The 12537-nt window shown below is 39.5% G+C and overlaps 1 protein-coding gene across 1 annotated transcript in view; it reads right to left on the bottom strand.

Moving 5' to 3' along the window:
* The window catches only part of LOC306883525 (fibroblast growth factor receptor-like 1), a 59340-nt gene that overhangs the window by 19932 nt on the left and 26871 nt on the right, over positions 1 to 12537 (bottom strand). The window lies entirely within an intron of this gene.

Genomic DNA, 12537 nt, shown 5'->3' on the forward strand with positions numbered 1-12537 from the left:
AGCTTTCCCGAATTAACATATCTCACATATTGATCGTGCGGTGCTCTCTTTGAAACCCACACCTCCTCCCCTGCACTTTGAACTGGCCTCTGTTCTGCCCAAATTATTTCGGAAAAAAAAATGCCCTTAAAGGAGCAAGGCTTGGAGCGTCAGTTACTTGCAGGCTAAATTAAAATCAAGTAAATAGGAAACTGTGCACACTCTAGAAGATGCTTGGAAACAAGCTGCATTTCACTGATAAAGCAAGGAAAAAATTGAAAAGCACAAGGCTGTTTTATCTATTTCCAGGAAAATGGCTAAATCCACTCTTAGTAGTAAGTGAGTGAGTGAAGTGAAGTGACATTCAGCCAAGTATGGGGACCCATACTCTGAATTCGTGCTCTGCATTTAACCCATCCAATGTGCACACACACAGCAGTGAACACACACACACCGTGAACATACACCCGGAGCAGTGGGCAGCCATTTTATGCTGCAGCGCACGGGGAGCAGTTGGGGGTTCGGTGCCTTGCTCAAGGGCACCTCGTGGTCGTGGTATTGAGGGTGGAGAGAGTGCTGGACATTCACTCCCCCCACCTACAATTCCTGCCGGCCGGAGACTCGAACCCGCAACCTTTGGATCACGAGTCCAACTCTCTAACCATTAGGCCACGACTTCCCGATTAGTAATACTATGCTATACAGGCCCGAGGTACAAAAAAGTTTTGGAATCGGATTGGATAAATCACTCCATCTCCTGATTTCACTTCATCTAATTCATAAGGCACTTATGTTTGCAGCCTCTTGGAAAGTAAGTTCAATTGTGTGAATACATTTATGCCTCCAATTGAAGTAAATGTGCAAACTTTAAACTGCTGTTTCAAAATGCCAGAAATAGTATTGCTTGATGTTGTCAGTCAACACATACTTTCAGCAACACCTCCTCACCTTTGAGGCTGTCAGGAGGAGTTGACAGATAAAGATATGGTGCCAAAACTGTTGAGTTTCTCCCTATCAACCACACATGTCCAGAGCCTTTATTCAAACCCTCTTCTCTCTCTTTCTCGAGCTGTTTGCAGACTTGCACTGTGAGCTCCAGCGCACATCACATTTAGAGTGAACATAATATAGTGAAGGGTGTAAGACCACATCAAAGCACACATTCAAAAAAAAAAAAAAAAAAAGGGAAATATTAGCAGCACTGGCTTCATTCCATGTATGGTAAATTTAACTACACAAGTCTCTTTTTGTTAACACATTTAAGGAATCCTTTGAATAAATTGTCGGTGTGCTATTTATGGACTCGAAACAAAAAAAACAGCGTGAAAAAGTACTTTTCATCCAAACTTAATTACGGTCATCCATCAAACGTACTGCACGCATCAGTTTCAGGTTGCTAACCTCAGTGACGGTTTTGATTGATTTAAATATGACTTTTAAACTGATTTTTGAAAATGTATCAACATTTGCAATGAGAGTTAAAGTACTTAATGCCATTTGAATATTTAAGCCAAAGGCTCAAGATTTGGCTGCTTAGCATAACTTTAGTTAAACTTTATTGTCCAGACTTTGCTCAAAGACACCTTAAAAATAAAGTGTAACCCACATAATTGTTCAAAATATTTATGGTACAAATATGTTTATATATTGATTTACTTGGTGTCCTATAATACAGACCAGTTGGTAATAATTCAAAGGCATAATTAATTTAGGTGAGTTGTGTCTTTACTTATAACAACTCATTTTCTGTAAACTGCCATGCCATAGAATTGATCTATTGAATTTTGGTTGGATCCCACAATTTTACTTGGCATCCTTATAATACTGTTTATTTTACTTTATTTACAGATGCTATTCATCCAAACCAAGTCATTATGTTCTACCTTAAAAACTCAACTATGCTGATGTAATCTCTTTGCAAAACACCTGGGCTAACAGAAAATTCTCAATTTCCTTAACAAGAATATAGCCTCTAATTTTCATTCTTACAAATAAGTTCCTGTAAAGCCTGTTTATGTTAGAGAAGTAGGACTCGGACAGAGAGATGGATGAATTGACAGGTATTTATTAACAAAAGCTGTGCCACAAGGAGTGAGAGAGGCGAGTGGTGATCCTGGAGGTCTTCGGTAATCTGGAGAAGTGTTAACTTGAGTATCTTCTTTTGACAGGGAACTTGGAACATGAACTGGACACACACCTCACCCAGATGGCAGACAGGGACAGAACACAGGAGCAGACTAACTGGGGATCGCTGAAGAACACACTCAGAAGGAGACACTGCCGGCGGTAAGTAGTAGGCCGGAGACCGGACACTGGGGTGCTGTGAGGTGTGTGTATTTATGGCATGGCTAATGAGTGGCTAAATGATGTGCAGGTGTGTGTGATCAGTACTCAGGTGAGGGAGTGCGCTGTGATTGGTTGGTGACAGCTTTTAAAAGTGTGAAATGGTCTTTTTATTTCAACATTTTTCCATGTCAGCTCAGGATAGTCACTAGTGAGGGATTTGGCACTTTGTGCTAGTAGACATTTAAGAATTGTCATGAATTTATTTTCCTGCAGCTCCAGAGTGAGTCACATGACATTTATGGCTCAAATTATGCTGGCAGCAGAACTTAACACCCAAGAGATTTAATACTGCATCTTTGACTTGTGCCAGGTAAGAGGAATTAATGGGCTCAATGCAAAGAGGAGTACATAGCAGTATGTAGTTAATTACCATATTTATAGCAGAAAATATTTGGCTATTGCAATTTTTTTTCACCTGTTGCACAGAAACACAGCTAATACAGCTGAAACAAGTACTTTACAGGAATAGCAATGCAAAGTAACAAAACGCTACAAAGAGTCTTCAAGTTCTACTTCACGATCAAAGCAAAAGCATCATTACGATATTTCTAAAGGGACAAACATACAATGAACAAAACAATACCAAAAAGCAGGGCACTCCAGTGGAAGAGGGGAACAAACGCAACAAAAGATTGCGAAGACTTCAAAGGGACTCGTCTACAGACCCTGTATCCTCTCCTCAAACACATCTAAACTAATTGGTGCATCTTTTCTCTCTGACCTCACTCTACTTGTTTCATTTCTTATAGGTTGCACGACTACGGAGGCGAGGTCCGGCATTCAGTGACCGGATTTACAAAAGCGTACAGGCAGACGAATAAAGGCTACGTCTAATGAGAGAGGATTTTTCCACTACACTAGCTACCAACCACAGAGGAAAGAAAAAGCTATTATGGATCTTTAAAGGAGTGGAAACTCTGGATAGGTGTGCAGACACAGGGCTCAAAAGGAGTGAGGCACCTCCCTCTGTGACAGACCTTTGGTTCCTTCTCTGGGAACAATGGAGGAACAAGCTTAATCCAGCTAGCTTATAATGAGCTATACGCTTTCTTTTCACAGCAAAAATGTCCTCTCTTACTTTGGTGCTAATCAGGGACAAATGCCCAGTCCTTTTCAGGTCTGCCGAACCTCAATCCTTTACTGCCGCATTTTCAAGTGTCCTAGGTTGAAGATGAGATGGTTTTGAGATTCGTGAGAATGGTTGGGCTTTGGCTCAACGTATAGAAGCTCTATGTTCAAGAGGCCCCATTCACAACTCATCTTTCCAATTGCACAGGAACGATGGAGAGTTTGCAATTGTGCAATCGGGACAGTAAAGCAGGAAGTCGGAGTTGCTTTCAATGCTAAAATTGTCCAAAACAGGCTTTTTGGTTGTAATGATGGGGTGCTAGTCTGGCCGTTTCGGCACTTAAATGTCTCCGCGGGCAGCAGTGGACCAGAACAACAGCTCAGGAAAAACAACAAAGAGCTCAAACCCCATTCACACTGTGAAAGGACTAGCATCCAGCCGATGTGGCATGTAATGAACAGGCTTTCTTCTTTCCCTCCACCGCACAAGAAGCGAGAGAGGTGTATGAGGAATCTATTAAAGCAAAATGACACCTAATCGGCTTATGAAGCAAGGAAAAATGAAGTATTCTGGGGCCTAAACCTCACATTACAGTTCAACTCCTAGTGGTGCTTCCAGATAACTCCAGGGGGTTACAAAAAGCCGGTCATTACAGCGATGAGGGATCTACAAAGCGCAACAAATTAATAGGCTCTCTAACAGGACGCTTGATTCCAAACAGCACGACGAGAAACATTAAACAACCCAAAACATTTGCCTTACACGTGTTCTTATTTATTTAGTGCTTGGGATGTAAATATTTGTTTTGACAATGATTCAAACTGATTCTTTACAGTATGATCAGGATTCAGTCCCATCTGCTACAGATATTCTGGAAAGATTCAACATTATTTCCAAAAAAATACTTTACATGTAACTGGAGAAACAATTGGCATATTGAATACTGACAAAAAAAAAAAAAAAGGCTTTACATTTACAGTTTTAAAATTTGAACTTTGGATAAGAAATTAATGTAAATCAAGAAAATTAATGTAAATCAATAAAAAAATAAAATCATGTCGGCAAAGTATCAAGCAGATGTTGAATTAAAAAAAATAAAACTAACAGTAAATTGCCTGTCGTGTCATGACGTATTGTCAAGTATGGTGACCCATACTCGAAATTGGTGCTCTGCGTTTAACCCATCCAAGTGCACACACACAGCAGTGAGTAGTGAACAAATGCACACACACACACACACACACACACACACACACACACACCGTGAACACACACCCAGAGCAGTGGGCAGCCATGCTGCAGCGCCCGGGGAGCAGTTGGGGGTTCGGCGCCTTGCTCAAGGGCACCTCAGTCGTGGTATTGAGGGTGGAGAGAGCGCTGGACATTCACTCCCCCCACCTACAATCCCTGCCGACCGGGGACTCGAACCCGCAACCTTTCGATTACGAGTCCGACTCTCTAACCATTAGGCCACGACTTCCCCTATCATATATAGGGGAATAATGAGTGTATTTCAAATAAGCAGGGTCAAAGAATTAACTATATATTAATGACATGTAACATGCAATGAGCACGTTTCTGGGTATATTCTCCAAATATTCTATAATAAGTCACAATTTGGGAGGAAACACTATAAGTAAATCTTGGCAGTGTAAACTTTCTTCATTTAAAGTACATTAATTTTGCATTTGCCACATCTGTTGTGAGATAGTACAGTATAGTCTGTACTATGGAGTCATCTTAATCAATTATTAATTTCTGTAACTGATGCACTGCATTTTTATTACTGAATTAATACATCATAGAAGCACCATTTAGTACTTAATGATTTGAGAACAATATATCCAGCATGTTTTTAAGTCGTGTCAAAATGTTGCAAAACTCATTTGACTCATCATTATTTATTATTCATCCAAGGGTTCCTCTTCATCTCAGATTCCTCACCTATGACTCCTTCTCTCTTATGTGACTCATATATCTGAGGCACGTCTCATGAATTCTCAACCCTGCAGATCGGAATGCACCTCCTCTTTCTTTCTCTTTCTGGTGTCTGTCTTCCACAGAAGGTGAAGCGATGCAGAACACCCGTGCGGGCTGGATGGAGGCCCTGTTAGACTTGCTTGCCTTTGCAGGACTTTCATAAACAGGGGGAGTGAAATGTAATTCCAGACCTCGTGCATTCAACCGGCCTGACTGCTTCAAGGTTTTGTATGTGTTTTTTGAGCGTCTCCCTCCACCAGTGCCTTTGAAACCCAAGCTCACCCCCACCTGTAACGGGACAGGCGCCATGTTTTCATAATCGTATGTTTAAAATGGCATCTTTATTTCCTGAGCCCTATTTCCGGAGGAATTGTTCACAAACAGTGAGAAGGAGGAGGATTTGCTTGACTTGCGGTGCGGCTGTGACTATAAAGAGAATTGAGGGTTCAACAACAAATTTATCTCGCTTTGAAAGAAATACTGACGCAAAGCCAATTATTGTGGATAAGTATGTAGTGTTTTACACAAGGTTCTTTTGTGGGCAAATTCAAGATAATCTCGTCCTCTGATTGTTTGTTTGGTTATGATAAACACATCCTATAAGCCACGATCAAAGAAAGAGATGTTTTGTATCACATTGTAAAAAAACAGACTTGTAACTCAATCTGTATCTTTGTCGTAAATTCACAGACTTGAAATTTGAACAGCAGATTTTTCTTTCCTCTGTTTTCATAAGCCACTATTTTTCATTCTCTCTCTCCTTTGAACCATTACAACAAAGCCTGTTTTTCATCTTGAAGGAAACAGCGTTGGGGACGTATAAGCGAATGTGCGGCTTCAACTCCACTCCAGCTGCTCTTCTGAGGGCTTGATCCACCTTGTTTTGCCATGCATGTCACTTGGACGAGTCATGGTGCCAGTGGTCACATGACTAATCAGGCTTAGTGGAGTTCAAGAAAAAATAGTTTAATTTCTACTTTGGTTTAGAACAGGGTGTGTAGTTAAATTATTGAAATATCAACTTCTCACGGGGGACTAACAGGAGTAAATTTGACTCCTAAGGTGTTCAGCAGACAAAGAAATATGAGAAAAACATTTGAGAACCCCTGGTAAAGGAGTCACATGAAAGAAGGCAGGGGCGATCCATCTTTCCATAGCACTCGATTTTGATTACACCTGGTTCCCCCATGAAATAACAGCTATATACCGTAACGGCAGACTTATGGAAGTAAAACCTCCATTCAAAATCTTAAAAATAACATTTCAACCCCAGAACTAGCATGAGCTGGAACATTGTAAAGTGATTGTGTGTGCTTCTGTATAAGCTAACCGAATTGTATGATTTAAAAAATACAAGAAAATAATGTTTAAATGCCAAATCCTGTAGTAGTACACTGCCAAACTAATTATGGGACAGGGAATGTTAAAGCATAAAACTAAACAAAACAAACAAACAAAAAAATGATATCTCCCTCTAACAAGAAATCATTAAAAAGACACATCAGATTGATTCCATCAAATCCAGTAATGCTTTATGGGATGAGAAGTTCATTCATTCCCTCACAAATCCTTTATCTTTTTTAATATTCAAATACTGTTTTGCTTCCATTGACTTGTTGTAATGTATATAATTTTGGAGATCTTTGGTTTGATTTAAGACCTACAGTACAACTCTTTATTGAAATATATTTTGAAATACCAAGAAAATTAATGGAAAAACACTTCCTGAAAGTATCTCTTTTCCTTCTCAAGCTCTCAGCAATCCCTAGGCCATAATTCACACATTATAAGATGGACTTTCAGTCGTTGCTATTATTTGGAAGCAGTACCATAAAAAAAAAAAAATCATATATCAGTCAAACCGCTAAATCAAATGTTTCAGTAGAGTAATTGAGACTTAAGATATTACTGAAGTGTCACACAAATCTAATCTGGGAGATACCTGCTGCTGAGAACTATAACACAGCTATGTTCTTTGAGACGGGCGTTTGAGGATGAGACAGATTTCTCAATTAAACTGATGAAACCAGATACATGCCTTCTGGATCTTTGAATTTCATTGCATATTTAATAAGTTCTTTCAGATGGACTCTATGAAGGTTGGTATCAGATCTGTTTTCTTTAATTTATCCTCAAGACAGCTGTGGAATCTGACACTTCCGTCATGATTTATGGATGGAGAACACAGATTACAGTGCAACACAGCACAGAAAGCAGTTTATTTTAAAAAGTCATCTTATTTACTTTGAAATAATGCACAAAAATACATATTTTAATATTGAAGTCCTGGCTTCAATTTAACCAGTGATGGCAAAGTTTTTTTTTTTTTTCAGGAATCTTTGATGAATAGAATTTAATGTACTTGACCGATTTAATGTATTGGTGATGAATAAAAATATGAATTAATAAAAAAAAAAAAACATACTTACCCCCAAACATATCTTTTAATCTTTAAACAAAACAATGTTGGGCACGTTGCAAATGTGAATTTGAAAGATTAGCAATACTTCCAGTGGCTTTCAAAGTTTTTCTGTTCAGAATGTGCACCATAGAAAAAGCAAAAATTACCAGGAATAATCATTTGTTCTTTTCTTCTCGGAAAGACCATTTTAAGCTTCTGGAATTTACTGGGAAACAGCAAAAGAATGGCACTTATAGGGCAGCTTTTTTCAACATCTCCCCTCCCGAGATGCAGGTATATGATGCCACATGAACATGCCGTCAGCGACATGAAAAATTATTCTCTACTGATAAAATACATCTGCAAAATAAATGCCAGCACGGCCATCTTGTTTATTCTTATGTCTGTTATTTGAATTATCCATATTTTGGTGGTTCAGACAACAGAATGCTTTATGGTCTGAAGTCTTGAGATAACCAGATCAGACTTTCAACGGAACGACGCAGACAAAACAAGCAACAATCAGAACTCATTGGCATTTATCCTCAATCACTTTTAACAACTAAATTTAATTTAAAACCAACACGTTAAGCGTAGAGTGCAGACAAAGTTGAACAAAGACATGAGTGTTAATAATGATAGTTTCACACAACCAATGCTAGGGCCTCTTGAAGTCCAGAGGGAAACCCTGCGTAGAGATCAGTAGATATCTCAAGCTCCAGTTTTCCTGCACCGCGATCATTGCCAGATGTTGGCTGAACGGCAGCTTCTAGGGCCCGAGCAAACTCCACAAATCGCTATAAATCACCAAGCACTTCCCAGCAGCTTCCTACATGTCTCAATTCCACAATCATGTCGGCACTGTCATTTAAAACAGACGGTAAATCTAATCTTGATCATTTTGTTTTTCTTGCGATAGTCAGTTTATGCAGGTGAGGGCCAACAAACACAACAATTGGGCACAGAGAACTGAAACAAAATATGAAATCTGTTCTTCCAATCGTTCCTTTTCCCTTTCCATCACTCCTTGCTTCCGCTGGACAATCTATGAGCCACCTTTCTTATTATTATCTCTGCCAATGACGCATCTGGTGCAAGAATACATGTTAACAAAAAAAGCTAATAAATAAGGAGAGGAGATGGCAGTGAATAAGTAGGAGTAGGCATCCAGGGAGTAAAAAGAAACATGGCAGACCCAGCGGACTGGGAACATGCTTGGAGTCTGTAAGAAGAGAGAGCAGCTTAAAGCCAGAGCGGCCCATGATAAATGGACAGTAATGTCTTTCCCATCTGGTTTGCGGAAGGGTAAAGCCACTAATGAGTCCTATCAACACAGGTCTCCTGTCTTCACAGGGACATTTGATCACAGAGCCACACAGGACAGAAAGAGACTACACATGCTGTTCCACTACGCAAAAGAGCCCAGATAACTGATGACTGGACCTGATGTTAGGATACAAGGGCTGAGATGTTAGATTTGGAATAGCAACACAATGGTCTTTGTGATTGCATTTGGTTTGTAACCCGTCCTGCACCGCATGTGCTGCAGACATGAACGATACCTCAAAACAAATATCTTTAAAATGATTGTAAACCTTAACAACTGCATAGTAAAATAATTTAATACTAACTTTGGTAACACTTTAGTATAGGGACCAATTCTCACTATTAACTAGTTGCTTTTTAGCATGCCTATTATTTACATATTGCCTGTTTATTAATACTAAAAAAGCACATATTCTACATGACCATATTCTACATTTGGGGCAGTCATGGCCTAATGGGTAGAGAGTTGGACTTGTAACCCGAAGGTCGTGGGTTCGGGTCTTTTGTCTTTTCAAAAGAAAAAAGATAAGAAAAGTTGCTACTGAATTTAACCGCATGAGCACTGTGATTCAACATGTAACCACTACACCACAGCTCCAACTGCAAAAGTTTAAGATTTGACGCTAAGTGGAAATGTGTACACATGGGAGCACCTGATCTTAGATCTGTCTTAATTTAACATGCTTTGCGTACACATGCCACTTGAGTGTTTTTAAGGTTTAGATCCAATAACTAACAGAACAAGATCTGGAAGCGGAGGATGAATTAGTGGTTTCAGAAATTGCCTTGTGAGCTGTTGTTGAAGTAAAAAAGGAGACAAAGCATTATATCCTTACAGCTCATGGTATAATGCACAATTTGGCTTCTGTGTAGAAACGTGCTCTGTTGCCATGAAGTATAACAACATGGAAATGAAAACTGTGAAAATATTTAGACAAATGAAACACAGTATGAGACAGTGTAAAAAGGCAGCCATAATAAGAAAAATGTGTCAATATTCATCACTGAATCCAAGCGTGCAAATATAAAATACAAAAAAGTTCAGATGGTCTGGACTAATTATTATAACCACATCTTGAGAAATGAATACATCGCTTAAAATCCCCACATTTAAAGTTCATTACTCCACAGAAGGAAACAGGAATGTATTTTACTGTGTGGATCGCCATATAAAGAGCATAACGCAGATGTTATGACATCCTATAAAAGGATTGCACTAGAGGAATTATCTTTAAAAGCCAAAGCAAATCATGTAACAATCTGACATCTACGAATATAAAAATCTAAATACAATACCAGCCCAGAGAAATCAGTAAAACATTTTGGTGTCGAAATTTCTTAGAATCATGACAAAGACTTTTTTTCGATATTTTAATATCTGTATTCGCACACTATAAAAGAAAATCTAGGCTTTCCAAAACACTACAAAACAACGTAGCTAACACCTATCAAACTACACCTCGGCCTCCACTGGCGCGGCTTGAATTACGTTGAAGGTGGGATGTGCCAGCAGAGGGATTAACAAACAAGTCCAAGTTCAAGGGCCCTGACTAAACAGCATGGCGGAGACGGTTGCGGTGCATCAAAGCCGTCCTGGCACATCTTGGGCGTCCCAGCACAGTGGGTGCAGCTGCTCAACTGAGGTCATCTTGGCAGCTGCCCCTGCTGCCCCCCTCCCTACCCACCCAAAGTTCAGGGGTTCGCTTATTTCCTTCAGCTGCAAAGCAACTTCTCATTCATGCTTAATTATGAGAAGACTTTTTATACACGCTTGTTTTCTTATTCTCACATTGCCTGCTTCAATTCTCCTCGCATGCTTCATGATGTTTAGTCTTGATTTTCAACTAGAGTGTGGGAGGGAATGGGTAGATTTCATGCAGTATATTTATTTATCATTATTTCCTTGAATATTCTAAAACAGCTACGATTTCATGACAACTCCATTAACCTACTCGGTAAAGAATTTGGCATTCGCAGTGAAACTGAGTGTGAATTTGACATTTCTTAGCTCTTTTAAGCATTCATGGTATTATAAATCTTGCAGTCAGTGAGACCAAGTGTAAATTGTGGAATTTTATTTTGTTTTATTTTATTTTATGCTGTCCCAAATTGTGGGGCAGAATCCGATGGGTTTATTATTAGATGGTATTGGCATCTTGCCGTGAGACTGTGTGTGCATTTTGCATAAAAAAAGGATTTATTGTATTTGATTTGTTACATACATAGAGTGACAATATCCAAAACATGGATATGTGCTTGGTTGCATTTTCCATTAAATCATATGAATGCCCAAAGTGGATTTTACTTTCATTGACAAGACTGACAAAGAATTACTGTAGATGTTGTCATTTTGTTGTGCAGAAGTGAAAAGGCTGATTTAGAATCAGCTTTACTTTGTTTGTATATATCATTCAGATATTAAATCGGAGATTATAAATTAGCACATCCACTCTGACAAACATTATACATTGTCCTTCAACAGGAAATACAATAATTAACAGGGCAAAGGAAAATGATTTTCTACTCTCAGTTATCAGTAGGGAGACTGGGATACACACGCTTCAACAGAAAGCAGGTTTACTGTATGCACTCTAAGTCTTAGAGTGCATACAGTAAACCTGCTTTAGAGTCAAAGAGATGCACATGCAGGGGTCAGGATCACTAATGACCCACTGTATGCTACAAAACAAACAGTCCATTCACCGCTGGGGAGGTTCTCAATTCCTGTAATTTAGCTCCATTGTCTTGCATTACATACAGTAGGGCTCATCTGAGAGGCAAATAAAAGGATCATTAACTTAGTCCAGCTAATATAAAACTCGCCCTGAAAGAGGCACTCCACAAGGGCCTCCATTTAGACTTGGCATTGCTTTAGATGGATGCTTTTGCAGTCCCAAATTACCCCACTGGTTAACATTACCATCCTTGAAGTTTAAGGTGACTACACGCAGAAGGCAGATGTGAACACTGCTGGGCATTTAGAAGTTATGGCAGTGGCTTGTCGTTTTGTCGGTGTACCATCTCTGATGAATGTACGGGGAGCAGGGTTCATGTCCAAGTCTGTAAGGGGGCTGGTGAGATCACAAGACTGGCCCAGAGCCCCTCCTCATGCAAGTAGATGGATCACTATTTGGAACGCGGCCAAATTAGGCCCTGATTAACTTGGCGAGCGGCCAGCGCGCACATTCAGCCCTCTAAACTTTACACACAGTAGAACAAAGGTCCAACTACTGGACGACAGGTCTGAGAAAAGGCCATCGAAATCCCAAAATGATCAGAGAGCTGTGGATTAAGTATCCTTCTGCTCATTTTGATTTGGCCATTTCTGGTTGGCTCAAGTCAACAAAGGAAGTTGCTGTTCATGGCTACAGATGTCATATTTTATTTAAAAATGAGGCTGTGAGTGATAGTATAGTCTATTTAATATTTTTTACAA

This window comes from Barbus barbus (genome assembly GCF_936440315.1).
Source record: "Barbus barbus genome assembly, chromosome: 17".
NCBI lineage: Eukaryota > Metazoa > Chordata > Actinopteri > Cypriniformes > Cyprinidae > Barbus > Barbus barbus.